At 27.9% G+C, this 5873-nt stretch overlaps 1 long non-coding RNA gene across 1 annotated transcript in view; it reads right to left on the reverse strand.

Moving 5' to 3' along the window:
- The window catches only part of LOC111085163, a 9847-nt gene extending 5413 nt beyond the window's left edge, over nt 1-4434 (reverse strand). The window contains exon 1 of the long non-coding RNA XR_002610001.1: nt 4348-4434. This is a non-coding gene — a long non-coding RNA (uncharacterized LOC111085163). The remainder of the gene's footprint in view (nt 1-4347) is intronic.
- Nucleotides 4435-5873: the final 1439 nt, after the last annotated feature.

Here is a 5873-nt window from a genome sequence, read left to right on the forward strand (position 1 = left end):
TTTTTAGATGTTAACAGAAGAATCATAATTCATATTTACTAAGTATGCCAAGAAATGTAAAGAGCAATTTGGCCAATTTTTCGTTGATAAATATGAAAACAAGTTTACCTATTAAAACTGCATACATTTTAAAGGTTATTTTATATCATGTTATCATAAAGGGTTTCAGAGTTTAATATAAAACTAAAAATAATCATACAAAAAGGCACTTTAAAAATCTACATAATATACTGAAAACAAAATGATTCCTGATGATCACATGAAATATGCATATCCAAAAACTGTGTGAGTGGCAATAGTAAAGATTCTGTTATATTTAATTATAGCTGAGGTGTGATTTTTATGACTATGAAATTAAATTTTGTCAAAATAGTATCAAGTAGACAATTTACGGCAAATACTATAAGCTGCATAAGCTATGAGTAAGCAAGAAGGATTTGAGTCCTTAGTTTGCACATGTGCAATATGTGGTATGTGACACATCATTTTAGAATTTAGCAGGTGTTTTAATTGTCGTTTTGTCATTCACTGTATAATGTTACAAGATTTGTCTTTGTTTTAAGCATAATGGCTGATATTAAAACATAATTAACAGCTCCATTGTCAAAAAAGGGAAATATAGTGAATTGTTAGTTTATTGAGCAATAGAGTAAATTTGTAATACAGAGAAAGAATTTCATAAGCTTAATGTTACTTGATAAAAAATGTCACTAAACCATTATTGTAAATGACAGAAGTGGATTCTGGTCTATTTCAACCAGGATTCTGCAGTTTTTGTTGCACATACACACCATATACAGCATGAGACTGGCCATTTGAAGACAACAAACAAAGAATATTCTCCTATGTTGTTCATACCACATCAAGAGTTTGCTTTCCTTATAATATAATATACAATTTAAAGTATATTTTTATTTCTATCAATCGTAGATATTTTCAGGCATTTTCTATAAAAAAATATATTTGTTATAAGGTATTGCAACGTTCCACATACAGACTTTCTTGTTGTCAAAACCAGTAACTTTTATTGAGGAGGATAGTGATAAGTCATTAGATAATGAAATAGTTATTGTTTTTTGAATGTCTAAAAACTGAAGGACTAGTTTATCTGGAGAAATGTCCAGATAGGACAAGATGAAAAAATGAAGTTTCGATGGCTCCTGGTGCCTACAATGGGATTGAGATATTTTACTACAATTTACACATTTACTAAAAGCTTAACATTTAACAGCAGAAAAACTGTAACAGCTATTTTCTCAAAATGCAGTTTTCACTAACGTGATAAATTTATTTGCATGATAACTTCACCACTAAAGCCAATATCAGTATAAAATTTAGTATACTTATTGATATTACACTCTTCCATAGCTCAAGTTTTTTTTAATTTAAAAAGCTTTACCAATTGTCTTGTTATGCATCTAATTACTACTAATGAAGTACTAATTAAAATTAATTACCCATAACTCATTAATGTTGCAGAAAATTTGCAAAGTCTTTAATTCAAGCTATGAGGATGTTCATAAAGAGCATGTATATCTATTTTCACGTTTTTATCATTCCTAAGTAAAGTTAGGGTGTTAAAACAGTTTATGTTATGTATTTATTTATCTCTGCTGCAATAAACATGCATATAATATATATGACTGAAAGTGTATTTTCAGAGATTGTGACATAATACTTTTGTTTTGTGTTCAACTTGAAAGTTATAAGAAGTATTTAACAGTGTTTCCTCAGCCTGTAAATTTGCCCAGTTTTTAATGGTCAGTGCTACTTTAAGTTTAAACATGTATTTTAGATAATCCTCTCTACAAGTGCATCTTTTTCTGCACATGTCACAGGTTTTAGTGAGTTTCCTTCAAAATTTAACTAAGCAACTTTCTTTTTATGGTATATCAATAAACAGAGTATAAAAATATGATCAATAATCCATATTTTAATAGTATATAAGTTTTAAGTTCCTATTTTTATAAGGCAATATTTACAAAATCTAGAATTTCCCCTAGTGTGAGAATTGTGATAGTTGCTCTCTAGGCATCCCTTCTTCTCTAACTTATTTATTATCCCTCCAAAAAATATGAAATATAATGTAAATTACTCATTATAATATCTCATCACTCAGGCAAAGAATAATTTTCATAGCCTTCAATCTTATTTGGTTACAGAGCTATAAAATAGACAACCAGACCCTTCTTTCCACACCCACCTGTCACATCCTCTCTTTCAGAAATTGCCAATAGTTCATGCTGACATTCAATGCTTTAATATTTATGACCAATAGAAAGCCAAGGTTTTCATCTATCAAATGACATATTATGATACACTGTTTTCTGTAAAGAGAACTGTCAATTTTGCTTTCAGTTCAAGCTTGATTCCCACAGGAAACACATCGACAAGTTTTAATGGCTCTTGTCACGTAGTTAGAAAGCCAGAAAAATTGTGATAGTTATGGGACATTGTCTGCTTTTTGTACATTATTATTCTGTTTTATTTGGTGCATTATTCAATTAAATAAAAATTATTTAGTGCACTACTACTATTAGTATAAAAAAGTAGGGTTAAGTGTCATTGACAGCAAAAAGAAGACCCAGGTAAATACTTTTTTTTCTTGTTTTTCATGTAATTCTTTTATTATTATTGTAAAAGTAACTAAAATGTAATAAATAAGAAACTTTTTACTATATGCTAGTCCGAGTGTTAAGTATTTTCGATTTTAAGTTTATAAATATTTTTCTTTGTCTCAAAAAATATCAGATTTTATTTGCATAAACTCTAAAACCTTCCAAGTAAATTTCAAACGTTTTTTTTTCTTCAGTAAAACTATATTTAATCTGTTATTTTTTCTACCCTAACTTTATACAAGGTTGGTAAATCTGACTGACCTCGTAACCACGAAAAAAAAACTTCAAAATAAGTCTAAATTACCCTGTTTTCTTTCTAGAATAACTTCAAATTGTAACATGAAACTACATTTGTTTATCCTAAATAGCTTTAAACTCGTAACAATATACATTTATTTATACTTAAATTTTATTGTTTTATTGTCTTTTGAACCCTCTCTAATTGCTATTCATGCCATTACTAGTTGTCAATCACTTGTCGAATGTGCTGCTCACGTTACGCTATCGAATTATATTATGCACGAGCTACTCACAAGTGTACCTCAAGAAAAAATTTTATTACATTATTATTATATTTCACGTAATCTAACCTTAAGTAAAAATATTATATATTCAAGGTCAAATATTTAGTAAAAATACTTCATTAAAAAATTTTACTTTATGTTTGTAATGATTAATTAAAGTCTGCCAAATTTTGTGAATATACATACAGTGTATTAAAAGTTATAGTATGGAAACTATAATAAGTACAAAAGTGGTGAGGTCTGTCTAATCGACCGATCTTTTAGCGAGAGTTGATGCATTCTTTTTCCACAGTACATGTAACAAGATTTTCATTAAACATGAAGAGACTGAGAATGTATACACACACACACGTTAATAAAACAGCACCAAACAAAAAAAAGGAACTATACAAAGGATAGGTTGTTTGACAAAACTAAAGAAACATGACTGATGAATAATTTTTTGTAAATGAATTTGTACTAGATGATGATATATATTGTACTGAAATTTATTAGAAAATAAATGTATGAGCCAGTGTTTCATATGTATGTGTTCAGCTTCATCTTACTCTTTATATTCCTTTCCTTTTCCCAGCTGCATTAATTACAACTTGAATAATACACATATTTTGCAATTACTTATTATGAGAGAATTTACGTAAAATTCATTAATGCACATGGGATCTGCACTTGGGGTAAAACTGGATCTAATTGCTAAATATAAAGTGGCTATACAACTATGACTAGATCTGCTGTAGTTTCTCTACAAAGCCTATAAACTAAACTACATATTTATTTGTTCTGAGTGCCAGATTTGTGTGAAAATATATATTCAAATTAAAAAAAAATTCCAGATATAGACATGTCTATCACAGACTACCTGCATTAACTACAGTACACATTTTCTTGTCACTTTTTAGATCACAATTTCGGTGAGGGCATACTTATAAATAGTTACAAAATTTTTGAACTAGTAGAGTAAGAATTTGTATTGAAAATTATATACTTCAAAATTTATGGGTTGTAAATACACAAAACTAAGATAAAATCTCAAGAAAAACCTTGATATGATTTTAAGTGATATACATGTACATAATGATTAACAGTTGTTAACACTCTGCCATTTAAACAACAAATCATACATACTAAGAACTTTATATGCACTTCAAGTAAAACAAAATTGCTTAATAACTAAATAAAATCAAAACCCAAATACATTTACTTACTAATGCAAATGTTGCCGATTTCATTGTTGGCTGATCAATTAGTTTTTGTAGATTGGCTGCAACTGCCATGGGAAAAAATGGAGTGGTCTTAATGTTTGATAAACAATGCACAAACAATTGAGTTTCCAGTTAAATGTTTTTTCAATCCTTGTACAAACAGTCGGTTCTAATTTCACATGTTATATGATTATCAGACACAATTTTTGGGATTTCTATGTATTTTACTGTGCTATAATCAAATGCCTTCATAAACAGAAATACAGTTCACCAAAGGATTATTAAATTGTAGAACTTCAGTGCTTTAAAAAAGAAAAATTAGAAACTATGCATTTTAGACAAAAAGTGCACAAATAAACATATTTAATAATCTTTCAAATGTTTTGTAGTATTATGAAAGAACAGAAATTTCTTTTTAATTTTTACTGTGAACATAAGGAAGTTATTTTAATACAAAGCTATACAATAGGCTATCTGTACTCTGTCCACTGCAGAGAATTAAACTCAGATTTTAGTACTGCAAGTCTGTAAACTTATTACTGACCCACCAGTGGACAGTTTAAGGAAAACGTTTTTTGGAAGCTTACAAATGGATTTAGAACAGAAGCAAATTCCCTCCAAAAAATGATTTAATCCTTAAATCTGACAATTAATAATAAATACATTGTATGAAACATAAGCTTCAGTAACAAGACCATGTTTTCTTCAAACTAGTGAACACAATAGTAGTGCCAAAATTTCAAGTTGAAATCTTTTTATTAAAACACAGAAGAAGTTTAAGAAGTTGAAATATTTCTGAATGGCCACAAAATACTTTCTTAGATAGAGCAAAAGTTTGAATCTACACATTAATTTCCTTAAAGTTATTTAAGAATTTAGGAATAAAGGAAAAACATTATATTACTCAAACAAATATTTAAATAATAAAAATTCACAAAAATTCATCACCATCTAATTTTGGATTTACTATATATATAAATATTTCAAAATTTCATGTGTCTGAAATATTCTGAAAACATTAATACAGCTTTAAAGGGTTCAAAATTACAAGAAAACTTATATAATCAACAGGAATTTTAATGTTGCTTAATAAAAGATCAAAAATATATATAATAAACTGTATTAAACTGATATATGCATATAAATTCAATTTTTAATACAAAAATAAGAGAAAGATTATATGAAATAAAAACATTTGGTATGTTTAAAGCAACAAAGGTTTTTCAATTTGAACATTGTTCTATACTTCCCAACATAATGAGGAAAAACACATATATTAACCTAATTTTACAAACTTGAGATTGGTAATTTTTATAATAATGATAATAAGACAGCAAGAAGTCTTCAGTCTTTATTGTTTTAATGTACAATGTGTAACACAGAAAACAATGAAATATATACACCTGGAAAAAAGTTAAGCACCCCCGTGTTTTTTTCAAGTGATTCAGATTCGACGTTCTTGTGACTGATTATAAATTACCATTCAATCTAAACGTGTTTATCAAATGAAATTATGCATTATTGGGCAC

This window comes from Limulus polyphemus, unplaced genomic scaffold (genome assembly GCF_000517525.1).
Source record: "Limulus polyphemus unplaced genomic scaffold, Limulus_polyphemus-2.1.2 Scaffold258, whole genome shotgun sequence".
Lineage (NCBI taxonomy): Eukaryota > Metazoa > Arthropoda > Merostomata > Xiphosura > Limulidae > Limulus > Limulus polyphemus.